At 36.7% G+C, this 13839-nt stretch overlaps 1 protein-coding gene across 2 annotated transcripts in view; it reads right to left on the reverse strand.

Annotated features, from left to right (window-relative positions):
* Positions 1 to 923: 923 nt before the first annotated feature.
* The window catches only part of XKR9 (XK related 9), a 135905-nt gene continuing 122989 nt past the window's right edge, over positions 924 to 13839 (reverse strand). Inside the window, exon 9 of one of the 2 annotated variants that reach the window (XM_050801912.1) lies at positions 924 to 1000. The gene's annotated coding sequence lies outside the window, so the exon portion shown is untranslated. The remainder of the gene's footprint in view (positions 1001 to 13839) is intronic. The other variant, XM_050801911.1, reaches the window with a different exon arrangement.

A 13839-nucleotide genomic window follows, 5' to 3' on the forward strand; every position in this document is an offset into this window, starting at 1 on the left:
TGGCAAGAAGATATGATCGTCTTAATGTAAGATTATCCACTCTACATTGTTCCTGTTAAGTCTCTTGCATTGACCTATTCCTTGGGTCTACTGACCTCCTGAAGTAGTAAAAGGCATCTTGCTCAAGGTGGTATGAGAAAATTTAGGACTAGGATTATTAGGCCAGGAAATAAAGAGAGCTAAATAAGAAGGGTTAATCATGAATAAAGAACAGACCTAATGAAAAGAAGGGAAATAGCAAACATAGGCCTTAACTTATACTACAGAAAAATTCTTGATTAAAAACAATAATTGTGTTCATAATTCTGCTAAAAATAACTTACAAGTATTGTTTACTTACTATGTACCAAGCTAACATTTAAAACAGGTAAAACAGAGGATAAAGTTAACCAAATGCTGAAAATAGTCTGCTTTTGCCTAATGTATTTCCCCAGTCACTATCTCAGAATCAAAGTATATAGCACAGTATTATAGTTAAGCCAGTCCACCCCAGAAAGTACTGTAATCAAACTTTTCCACTGAAAAATTCTCAAAAGACTACAAATTGCTTTGGTAATATATTCCAGTGATTCACAATCCCACCACAAGAAATTCTTGCTACAAAAACTAGATTTCAAGTTCTTTGAGAATAGAGACTTTATTTCTACTTTAGGTAAAACAGTGAAATGGACAGTTTATTCTCAGTGTTGCTAGTGCCTTTCCTTCAGAACTCTCCTCAAAGTTTCTGTATAGTCCCCTGTCCACTTGATCAAGGACATAAGCCTTCTGGTTCCTCTTGATTCTGCCACCCTGACCCCTTGGCCATCTCTCAGGAGACAATCTCATAAACTCACCTCGTTGAGATACGAAAACATTAAAAAATACTAAACCCATTACCTTTACCTGAGTACAAGAATCTTTTTCCAATAGCAATTTTCTCTTACCAAAAGTTCTAATCTCCTGCATACTTTTTCAGCAATCATGTGAATTTCAGTTCTTGAAGATAAATTGTATGTCATTCCTATGAGAGATAAGTAGAAAAAGAAGTAGTAGTTGGTAATAGAAAAGATAGAGTGTATCGCAGAGCAGCAATAGAAATGTTTGCATTGGACCCTCTCCAGAGATAGAAAGGCTGAGGAAAAGTAACCTTGAGTGTTGGAATTACACTTCTACTTCTGTGAGTGGGGAGGAAGTTGAGTTATACTTAAGAGCTGTGGTGTTGTGATTTTATGCAAATTGTAGTGATCAGAGCCATAGTTATAGAATCTTGGGTTGAGGATATAATTTAGGAACTAACTACTTAGTGATGCCAAATATGTAAAATAAAGAATACTCAAAACTAGATCAATGTCAGATATCTAAGTTATGATATATTTGTGGGACCACAGTGGAATCTGGAGACAAAGTCAACAACTGTGGACCATTAAGGCATTCAGACACAAAAGATATCATCTCTTCATGTATGTGTTATCTCTTAGAAGGCAAACTGAACACTTTTTCTATCTCCTTGAAACTCTAGCAGACAGAGATTCCTGAAAATTTTATAAGCAACATGCACTGACTGATAGGTGGAAATTAATTATAAAGTATGTATTATTATTAATATCAAATGGATGAAATGTTACGCACTGTATTTGGTGTTTTATATTCTTGACTTTAAGATTATTTATAAGAACTCTTAGGTGTTTCTAAAACTTCAGTGTCTGTTTATCTGATAATGTCTTGTATTCTTTACCTATGAATTTGCTTAGAGTGTTTCAGGAACTTGGCCCTCTCAGTAGGGGAAGAGACTGCTCTGTTTGCATTTCCAAGTAGGTAAAGTCTTAAAAATCTGGGTTTGGGGGCAGGGATGGAAGGAAACAAGTCATGCTTGCTGCTAAAGCTAAACTTCTCACACAGAATCAACTTTCACTAAATATCCTGGGCAGTCACTAAGTTAAAGTGATTATCTAACTGATATCCCCACTGCAAATCTGAACCTATTACTCTTTCTCCTTTGTAATATAAATTATGTTATTTATAATTATGTTATAAACACATAATTCATAATTTATATTTCTATGTTTTGAGGTAAATATAAGTAGAGTAATACTTTTAGGAAATTAGCAGATTCAGATACAAAGAAAAAAAAGTCCTTCATCTTCTGCTTGACCACATGTATTACTCATGACCACGTATATTCCTGTTTTTCCCAAACTATCTGAAATTATTTTTGACAAGGTCTTCTTCCATGACAATTATGATAAATGAATAAAATCTCTAATTAAACCCCTAAAACTATCCTGATGAATTTTAAGACCAGAAAAATAGGATTGCTTTTAATCAAATTATTGCCTGGATAGAAAAATAAATGTTAGGCAATATAACAAATTAAACTGACTTTTAATCAGGTTGATATGTATGAAGGTGCTTCTATTTTCCTCTACAATCAAGTAATGGGTTAGTTCTATTAAATTAATGCATCTATGGCCTCTTTTAATAAAAATAATATTCCTGCAAGTATATCTATAAAGGAATTGAAGCTTATGTTTAAAAGAGAAGAAGTACATAAAAGTTTGGAAAATTTGCAGCCTGATGATGCAATAGAAAAGAAAACCCCATTTTCTGAGGAGACATTCAAACCTACTGCAAAAATTTGCATAAGTAATGAGGAATCAAATGTTAATCACCAAGATAATGGGGAAAATATCTCCAAGGCATATCAGAGACCTTCATGGCAGCCTCTCCCATCACAGGCCCAGAGGCCTAGGAAGAAAAAATGGTTTCGTGGGTAGGACCCAGGGCCTTATGTTTTGTGAAGTCTCAAGATGAGATGTGGTGCTCTGCATCCCAACCGTGGCTTAAAAAGGGCCAATTTACAGCTCAGGTCATTGCTTCAGAGGATGCAAGCCCCGGGCCTTGTCAGTTTACATGTGATGTAGATTCTGAAGGCACACAGAAGTCAGGAATTGAGGTTTGGAAACCTCCACCTAGATTTCAGAGGATGTATGGAACCTGGATGTCCAGGCAGAAGTTTGCTGCAGGGGTGGGGCCCTCATGGAGAACCTCTGCTAGAGTAGTGCAGAAGGGAAATGTGGGGTCAGAGCCCTCACACAGAGTCCCCGCTGGGGAACTGCCTAGTGGAGCTGTAAGAAGAGAGTCACCATCCTCCAGACCCCAGAATTGTACAAACAGCTTGCACTGTGCAGCTACAAAAGCTGCAGACACTCAATGCCAGCCTGTGAAAGCAGCCAGGACAGGGGCTTTATCCTGGAAAGTCACAGGGGTGGAGCTGCTCAAGACCATGGCAGCCCACCTCTTGCATCAGTGTGACCTGGATGTGAGACATAGAGTCAAAGGAGATCATTTTGGAGCTTTAAGATTGGACTGCCCTATTGGATTTCAGACTTGCATGGGACCTGTAGCCCCTTTGTTTTGGTCAATTTCTCCCATTTGTAATGGGTATATTTACCCAATGCCTGTACCCTTATTGTATCTAGGAAGTAAAAAACTTGCTTTTGATTTTACAGGTTCATAGACAGAAGGGACTTGCTTTGTCTCAAATGAGACTTTGCACTTGGACTTTTTGGGGTAATGCTGGAATTAACTAAGACTTAGGGGGACTGTTGGGAATGCATAATTGGTTTTAAAATGTGAAAGGGACATGAGATTTGGGAGGGAAGAGAGGCAAAACGATGTGGTTAGGCTTTGTGTCCCCACCCAAATATCATCATGAATTATAATCCCCATAATCCCCACATGTCAAGAAAGAGATTGGGTGGACATAAATGGTTTCCCCCATGCTCTTCATGTGATAATGAGCAAGATCTCATGAGATATGATGGTTTTATAAGGGGCTCATCCCCCTTAACTCTTGGCACTTCTCTTTCCTGCCACCTTGTGAAGAAGTTGCCTTGCTTCCCTTTGCTTTCTGCCATGAATTTAAGTTTCCTAAGGCCTCCCCAGCCATGTTGAACTGTGAGTCAATTAAACCTCTTTCCTTTCCACACATAAATTACCCAGCCTCGAGCAGTCTTTATAGCAGTATGAAAATGAACTAATACAAGCTGGTTATTAAAAAGAGCCTGGCACCTCTTCCTCTCTTGCTCTATCATTATATAATATGTCTGCTATGTCTTTGCCTTTCAACATTGTAAGCTTCCCCAGACCCTCACCAGAAGCAGATGCTGGCTCCAGGTTTCTTGTACAGTTTGCAGAATGATGATCCAAATAAACCTCCTTTCTTTATAAATTACCTATCTTCAGGTATTCCTTTATAGCAATGCAAAACAGACTAACACAAGAAGTATGATCAGACAGAAGGGTATAATCTAATATTAATAAACTGAGAGGAACTTAGCAAGCCCTATGGGTTCAGATTCTTCTCTGTGTTTCTTACCATCCTTAGAGGTAAGAATGTTCTTTTTTTCTGGGCATAGGAAGGATACTTCTAGAATGAGGGTCTTATGACCTGCTTCAGGAGTGACGGACAGCAGAAGGTCAGAGAATGACCTTCCTGCTTTCATTGTTTTCTCAAATGCCAATATGGCATTTTGGAGTAGCATGCTCTGAACATTTTGAAGTAGCATGCTTTCCATCGAAGTTTGTACTTCCAAAGGGGCCTTGCTAGAGGAGCTATGACAAGGAAAAATGTTTTATATGAGCCAGCTTTCCTCTTTTTGAAGGCTGTCATGCTTAAAATTCACTTAAAAGACTCTAGAGTTTCTTCTCGTCTTTGGTCCAAATCTCAACATAGAGCCTCACACCTGTTCTGTCTGCAAACAGGTGTGGCCCTAGAGGAATGATTAACTAATGGTTTGAAAATGTCAACCTTTTCTTTACAGAAAGGGAGAGAAAACCCTTGGCAAGGAAAATGTTACTTTACATTTGCAAAGAGCTTTCCAGAATACAAAGTATCTTCACATCCATTCTTCTACTTGATTCTCAAAATAACCCTATAGGTCAAAATAGCTGTTATTTCTATTTTATATAAGGAAATTGAGGCTCAGAGATATTAAGTGACTTGCCTGAAGTCCTCAAATTGTTAAGTGATAGAGTCATAATTTTAATCCTGCTTTAAATTCCAAGAACAACAGTCTTTTCATCACCACTCAGAAAAGACTGAATACTGAAACACTAGTGGACACATTGATGGAAACACAGCCTCATCCCTCAAGGAGAGAATGGAAATTTTTATATGTTAGTAACATGCTGGAAACTTCTAAGAGGTATGATTCTCTTTTACTCCATTTTCCTGAAATATCACTAAATCTTTTCTTTCAAGGAAGCAGTAGAGAAACAGGAGTGTCATTTCAACTTTAAAGCTCAAGGTGGAAAACTGAAAAACATACGCAGGCATCTTATCAATAAGTTAGACACAAAGGGGAAGCTGAAGGATTAACAGACAAACCAGGAAATCTGTTTCCATGCAGTGCTAAACAAACAGCTCAAGGGGTGAAAGAACAGATCCAAGCTGCTGTTCCTTGTGCAGCCAGCTCTCTTTCTTTGCAGCTTCCTGGTGTATGTCTTTGCCTGTAAACAGTGTTATGAAATGGTGTGATTTTAACCACCTTTGACTGCACCTTGCTCTAAAGGTTTACTCAGTGCAGTCCTTAGAGGCACATTACTATTCGGCCCTTTTCCAGGGAAGAAGTCTGTTCTTCATCAGCTTTAGAAAGACAGGAGTGCTTTTGTCTCACCGTTCCAGAGCTAAAGAAAGACCTGAGACCCAGATGACTAGCCATGGACTTGGTCTTGCCAAACTGCAACCACACTGTAAATAGGCCAGTGTGTAACCCAATTCCCTAATAATGACTTAGCAGAAGTATGTAAAAATGGCACAGTCTCTAAGACTACTCAACCCCTAGTTACACTTCTCTATAGCAATTTAACACAAACAAAATTCCCAAACCATCAAATGTATTCTGCACAACCCAGTAAAAATAATGTATAATACTATACTAAGAATACATGTGTCCACCTGCCCCCAGATTTCATAGATTTATCAAGAATCCTTAAGGACGCTCAGATGTATTCATTTACTCATTCATTTAACAAATAATGCCAGGCACTAGTTATTTGGTGGTAAACAGTCATAGTTTAAGTGTTAGTTATATTATAATAAATAAAAGTCATAATATTTACACTCACAAAGCTTAGAATCTAAGCAAAAGATAGTCAATAAACAGGTAAATAAGTAAACATCAAATGTAAGTATAAGCTAAGAGAAGTGCTGCAGGAGATACATAAAAAAATAAAGCACTGTAATGGGAAATAAGACTGCCTGGGTGGTGAATGATAATTAGATGGGATGACCAGGGAAGAACTTTATAAGAATTTAACCTGAAACTTCAAGAATGATAAAAGAGATAATGACGTGGAAACTTAAAAAAACACGCACTCTTTTGATAGTTTCCTTTGCTGTACAGAAGCCCTTCAGTTTAACTATGTACCATTGTCAAATTTGTTCTTGCTGCAGTTACTCTTGAGGATTGTCATAAATCCTTAGCCCAGGCTGATACCCAGAATGGTATTTCATAGGTTTTCTTCTAGAATGCTTATAGTTTGAGGTTTTACATCTAAACCTTTAAGCCATCTTGAGTTAATTTTTGTATATGGTGAAAGATAGAGGTCCAGTGTCATTCTTCTGCTTATGGCTAGCCAGTTATAACAGCACCGATTATTGAACATGGAGTGTTTTCCCTATTGCTTCTTTTTGTCAACTTTGTCAGAGATCAGGTGGTTGTAGGGGTACAGCTTTATTTTTGGGTTCTCTTTTCTGTTCTATTGGTCTAGATAACTGTTTTTTAACCAGTAGCATACTGTACACTTGTAGTATCATTTGAAATCTGGTAATGTGATACCTCCAGCTTTGTTCTTTTTGCTTAGGGCTGTTTTGGCTATTGGGGCTTTTTTGGGGGTCCATATGAATTTTAGAATTTTGTTTTCCACTTCTGTGAAAAAATGACATTGGTAGTTTGATAGAAACAGTGTTGAATCTATAGATTGCTTTGGGTAGTAGGGTCATTTTAATGATATTGATTCTTCCAATCCATGAGCATGAAATGGTTTTCCATTTGTTTGTATTATCTGTGATTTCTTTCAGCAGTGTTTTGTAGTTCTCCGTGTAGAGATATTTGAACTTCCTGGTTAGATGTATTCCTGGGTATTTTATTTCTTTGTGTGACTATTGTAAATAGAATTACATTCTTGATTTGGCACTCAACTTGAACATTGTTGGTACATAGAAATATTACTAATTGTTATGCATTCACTTTGCATCTTGGAAGTTTACTGAAGTCATTTATCAGTTCTAGGAGGCTTTTGGTGAAATTTTTATGTTTTATACATATAGAATCACACTGTCAGCAAAGAGATAACTTGACTTCTTTTCCTATGAGTATGCCTTTTATTTCTTTTCCTTACCTGGTTGTTCTGGCTAGAACTTCCAGTACTATGCTATCAAATTCATTTATCAAAGATAAGACTTTTTGTGGAGTCTTTAGGGTTTTCTAGATACAAAATCATATCATTCTCTTCTCTTTCTCTTGATGTTGGCTTTGGGTTGTCATAGATGCCTCTTATTATTGTGAGATATGTTCCTTCAATGCCCAGTTAGTTGGCAGTTTTTATCATTAAAGAATGTTGGATTTTATTAAAAGCTTTTTCTGCATATATTGAGATGATCATATGGATGTTGTTTTTAATTCTGTTTATGTGGTGAATCACAATTATTGATTTGCACATTTTGAACCAACCTTGCATCCCAGGAATGAAGCCTATTCAATCATGGTGAACTAACTTTTTGATGTGCTAACGGGTTTGGTTTGCTAATATTATGATGAGAATTTTTACATCTAGTCCAATCTCTTCAGGCTTGTAAGGATTCTGTTGAGAAATCCACTGTTAACTTAATGGGCTTCACTTTGTATATGATTTGACCTTTTTCTCTAGCTATCTTTAAGATTTTTTTCTTTAGCATTGACTTTGGATTGTCTGGTGACTATATGCCTTGGTGATGTTTGTTTTATATAGTATCTCATGGTAATACCACATTTTCTTTAGTCAATCTTCCGTTGATGAACACTTAGGTTGACTCCGTATCTTTGTTATTGAGAATTGTGCTGCTATAAACATACGGAACCAGATATATTTTTCATATAATAATTTCATTTCCTTTAGGCAGATAGCTATGGGATTGCTGGATCAAATGATATTTCTATTTTTAGTTCCTTCAGAAATCTCCATACTGTTTTCCATAAAGGTTGTACTAATTTAACTTCCCACCTACTGTCCAGTTTTCCCAGCACCATTTATTGAAAAGGTTTTCCTTTCAACCCTGTATGCGCTTGCTGATTTTGTCAAAGATTAGTTGGGTGAAAATATGTGGCTTTATTTCTGGGTTCTCTATTCTCCATTTATCTATGTGTCTGTTTTATTTTTATTTGTTTGTTTGTTTGTTTAGATAGAGTTTCGCTCTTGTCTCCCCGGCTGGAGTGCAATGGCACAATCTCGGCTCATGGCAACCTCTGCCTCCCAGGTAGAATACCATTCTACCCAGCAATCCCATTACTGGGTATATACCCAAAGAAATATAAATTATTCTATTATAAAGACACATGCACGTGTATGCACATTGCAGCACTATTCATAATGGCAAAGACATGGAATCAACTTAAATGCCCATCAATGATAGACTGGATAAAGAAAATGTGGTGCACATATACCATAAAATAAAAAACCATAAAAAAGAGTGAGGGTGGGGCATGGTAGCTCATGTGTGTAATCCCAGCACTCTGGGAGGCCGACATGGGCGGATCACAAGGTCAGGAGATCGAGACCATCCTAGCTAACACAGTGAAACCCTGACGCTACTAAAAATGCAAAAAAATTAGCCAAGCATGGTGGCGGGTGCCTGTAGTCCCAGCTACTCCGGAGGCTGAGGCAGGAGAATGGCATGAACCCAAGGAGGCGGAGCTTGCAGTGAGCCGAGATCGTGCCACTGTGCTCCAGTTTGGGTGACAGAGCGAGACTCCATCTCAAAAAAGAAATAAATAAATAAAATAAAAGAATGAGATCATGTACTTTGCAGTGACAATGGATGGAGGCCATTATCCTTAGCAAACTAATGCAGGAACAGAAAAACCAAATACCACATGTTCTCGCTTGTAAGTGGGAGCTAAATGATTAGAACACATGGACACGTAGAGGGGAATAACGCACACAGGGGCTATTGGAGGGTGGAGTATGGGAGCAGGGAGAGGATCAGAAAAAACAACTAATAAGTACTAGGCTTAATACCTTGGTGATGAAATAATCTGTACAACAAATCCCCATGACACAAGTTTACCTATATAATAAACCTGCACATGTACCCTGAACTTAAAATAAAAGTTAAAAAAAATTAAAAATAAATAAATACAATACAATGTAAAAAAAATCTTCTGATCCATGACTATGGAATGTTTTTCCACTTGTTTGTGTCATCTACAATTTCATTCATCAGTGTTTTATACTTTTCCTTACAGAGATCTTTTATCTACATAAATACAAGGTATTTTATTTTTTGTAGCTATTGTAAATAGTATTGCCTTCTTGATTTGATTCTCTACTGGATTGTTATTGATGTATGGAAATGTCACTGACTTTTGAACACTGATTTTATATACTGAAACTTTACTGAATTCATTTATTAAAGATAATATTTTTGTGGAGTCATTAGGGTTTTCTAGACATAAGATTGTATCATCAGTGAAGAGGAATAATTTCACTTATTCTTTCCCACTTTGGATGCCTCTTCTTTCTTTCTCTTGCCTGATTGTCTGGCTAGGACTTCCAGTACTAGCAATGTTGAACAAGAGTGGTGAAAACAGGCATTCTTGTCTTGTCCAGTTCTTAGAGGAAACTTTCCCCGTTTCTTTCTTCAGTATCATATTGGCAATGGGTTTGTCATACATGGCCTTTATTATTTTTAGATCTGTACCTTCTATGCCTAGTTTGTTGAGGGTTTTTATCAGAAAGAGACTGTAATTTGTCAAACGTTTTTTCCATGTCTATTGAAATGATATAAATGTGATTTATCACATTTATTGATTTCCATATGTTGAACCATCCTTGCATCTCTCGTATAAAACCCACTTTGTCTTAGTGCTTTATCTTTTTGATGTGCTAGTGAATTCAATTTGTTAGTACTTTGTTGAGAATTTTTACATATTAATCAGGAGTATTGATCTGTAGTTTTCTTTTATTGTTGTTGTGTCTTTGTCTGATTCTGTTATCAGGGTGACACTGGCCTCATAGAATGAGTAAGGCAAAATTTCCTCCTCCTCGACTTTTGGAAAGGTTTCAAGAGTCATGGTATCAGCTCTTCCCTGCACATTCGATAGAATTCAGCTATGAATCTGACTGGTCATGGTCTTTTCTTTTTGAGATTTTTTTGTTACTAATTTAATCTCACAACTCATCATCAGTCTGTTTAGCTTTCTGTTTCTTCCTGGTTCAATCTTGGGAGGCTTTATGTTTCCAGAAATTTATCCATTTCCTCTAGTTTCCTAGTTTGGGAGCATATAGTTGTTCCTAGTTTGGGAGCATATAGTTGTTCATAATAATCTGTGATAACGTTTTGTATTTCTGTGGTGTCAGTTGTAACATCTCCTTTTTCATTTCTGATTTTCTTTATTTGGGTCTTTTCTGAGTCTAGCTAGCAGGTATTCACTTTTATGTTTTTGAAGAACTAATTTTTCATTTCATTGATCCTTTGTATGATTTTTTTAAATTTCTAGTTCATTTGATTCTGCTCTGATTCTTGTCATTTCTTTCTTTTGCTAAATTTGGGTTTAATTTGTTCTTACTTTTCTAGCTCCTTGAGGTGCAACGTTAGGTTGTTAGTTTTTAATCTTTCTACTTTTCTGATGTAGGCATTTAATACTATAAAGTTTCCTTTTAGCACTGTTTCTGCTGTATCTTACAGGTTTTTGGTACCTTGTGCTTCCATTTTTATTTGTTTCCATTTTTTTATATTTCTATCTTAATTTATTGGCCCAATGATTGTTCAGGAGCATGTTGTTTAATTTCCATGTGTTTGTGTAATTTCCAAAGTTCCTCTTCATTCTGATTTGTAGTTTTTATTCCCCTGTAGTCTGAGAAAATGTTTGATATAATTTCAATTATTTTTAATTTGCTGAGACTTGTTTTATGACCTAAATATGGTCTATCATGGAGAATATTCCATTTGCTAATGAGAATATATATTCTGCAGTTATTGGGTAGGATTCTGTTGATGTCAATTAGGTCCATTTGGTGTAAAGTCAGAGGCTACCTAAGGCACACCGCCTGACTTTGATGGATCAGCCAGTCTTCCAAGAAATAACAGAGCTGCTGGACTCAGTTGAAGATATAAACATAATGACCTGAATAATTGTGGTTGTCCATGTACACATCAAATTTTTACAAATTTTAGCAACTTATGAGAAAAACAAAATGACCTTTGTAAAACAGTACACAGTTACTTCAAGAGAAATTTACTAAATAAACACTATACTTTTTAAATAAGAGAATGGACTTCAGGTCTTTAGACCTTACTTTAATTTCCTATTCTCCAAAAGTATGGATTCAAATAGGTTGACAATAAAAATTATTCGACATGTTTCTGAATGCCATGAACAAGTAACAGAAATATGAGGAAGGCATAGTCTTTGACAACCAGGTTTTCACAGCCTTTGCTGAGGATAGACACTACTATAGATTCCACAGTTTGAGAGGGCTCATGTGGGCTTGGACTATGAGAATATGGAAACACTAGGGATTTCCACTTTGTTGGGAACATAGTCAGAGAAGGTTTCACATGAGTGATGACACAGCTCCTGGGATAAAATTGAGGATGAAGAATAAGAAGGCTATTTCGAGGCACATAATTTGAAGTCGAAGCATTACAGGTGGTAGGGAATTCTGTGGGAAGGCTTGAGATGTAATGTTATTTGATATGGCTTGGCCAGTATTTTATTATATTTTACTTTGAGGTTTGTTACATAGGTATACGTGTGCCGTGGTGACTTGCTGCACCTATTGACCTGTTCTCTAAGTTCCCTCCCCTTGTCCCTCACCCCCCAACAGGCCCTGGTGTGCGTTGTTCCCCTCCCTTTGTCAATGTGTTCTCATTGTTCAACTCACACTTCTGAGTGAGAACATGAGGTGTTTGGTTTTCTGTGTGTGTAAGAATGGGTACAGTTTCTGTTTTCTGAATATGGCTAGCCAGTTTTCCCAGCACCATTAGTTGAATAGGATATCCTTTCCCCATTGCTTGTTTTTGTCAGCTTTATCAAAGATCAGATGGTTGTAGATGTGCTGTGTTATTGCTGAGGTCCCTGTTCTGTTCCATTGGTCTGTATGTCTGTTTTGTTACCAGTACCATGCTGTTTTGGTTACTGTAGTCTTGTAGTATAGTTTGAAGTCAGGTAGCATGATGCCTCCAGCTTTGTTCTTTTTGCTTAGAATTGCGTTGACTATACAGAATCTTCTTTGATTCCATATGAAATTTAAAGTAGTTTTTTCTAATTCTGTGAAGAATGTCAATGGTAGTTTGATAAGAATAGCATTGAATCTACAAATTACTTTGGATGGTATAGCCATTTTCATGATATTGATTCTTTCTATCCATGAGGAAGAAATGTGTTTCCATTTGTTTGTGTCCTCTCCTATTTCCTTGAGCAGCAGTTTGTAAGTTTCCTTGAAGAGGTACTTCACAGCCCTTGTCAGCTGTACTCCTATGTATTTTATTCCTTTGTAGTAATTGTGAATAGGAGTTCATTCATGATTTGGCTCTTTCTTGTCTATTGTTGGTGTAAAGAAATGCTTGCGATTTTTGCACCTCGATTTTTTATCCTGAGTCTTTGCTGAAGAGGCTTATCAGTTTAAGGAGTTTGGGGGCTGAGATGATGAGTTTTCTAAATATAAAATTATGTCATCTGCAAACAGAGACAATCTGACTTCCTCTCCTCCTATTTGAATACTCTAATTTCTGTATCTTGCCTGATGGTCCCCGCTGGCACTTTCAATACTATGTTAAATAGGAATGGTGACAGAGGGCATCCTTCTCTAGTGCCAGTTTTCAAAGGGAATGCTTTCAGCTTTTGCCCATTCAATATGATATTGGCTGTAGGACTGTAATAAATAGCTCTTATTATTTTAAGATATGTTCCATCAATACCTAGTTTATTGAGAGTTTTTAACATGAAGGAATGTTGAATTTTATCAAAGGCCTTTTCTGCATCAATTGAGATAATCATGTGGTTTTTGTCATTGGTTCTGTTTATGTGATGGATTATGTTTATTGATTTGTGTATGTTGAACCAGCTTTGCATCCTTGGGATGAAGCCCCCTTGATCATGGTGGATAAGTTTTTTGATGTGCCACTGGATTCGGTTTGCCAGTAATTTATTGAGGAATTTTGCATCATGTACATCAGGGATATTGGCCTGAAGTTTTCTTTTCTTGTTGTGTTTCTTCCTGGTTTTTCTATTAGGATGATGCTGGCTTCATAAAATGAGTTAGGGATGAGTCCCTCCTTTTCATTTTGGAATAGTTTCAGAAGGAATGGTACCAGCTCCTCTTTGTATCTCTGGTAGAATTCGGCTGTGAATCCATCTGTTCCTGGGCTTTTTTTTTTGGTTGGTATGTTATTAATTATTACTTCAATTTCAGAATTTGTTATGGTCTATTCAGGGATTTGACTTCTTCCTGGTTAAGTCATAGAGGGTGTATGTCAAGGAATTTATTCATTTCTTCTAGATTTTCTAGTTAATTTGTGTAGAAGTGTTTATAGTATTCTCTGATGGTAGTTTGTATTTCTGTGGGATCAGTGGTGATATTCCCTTTACCATTTTT

The sequence above is a fragment of the Macaca thibetana genome, chromosome 8 (assembly GCF_024542745.1).
Source record: "Macaca thibetana thibetana isolate TM-01 chromosome 8, ASM2454274v1, whole genome shotgun sequence".
In the NCBI taxonomy this organism is placed as follows: domain Eukaryota; kingdom Metazoa; phylum Chordata; class Mammalia; order Primates; family Cercopithecidae; genus Macaca; species Macaca thibetana.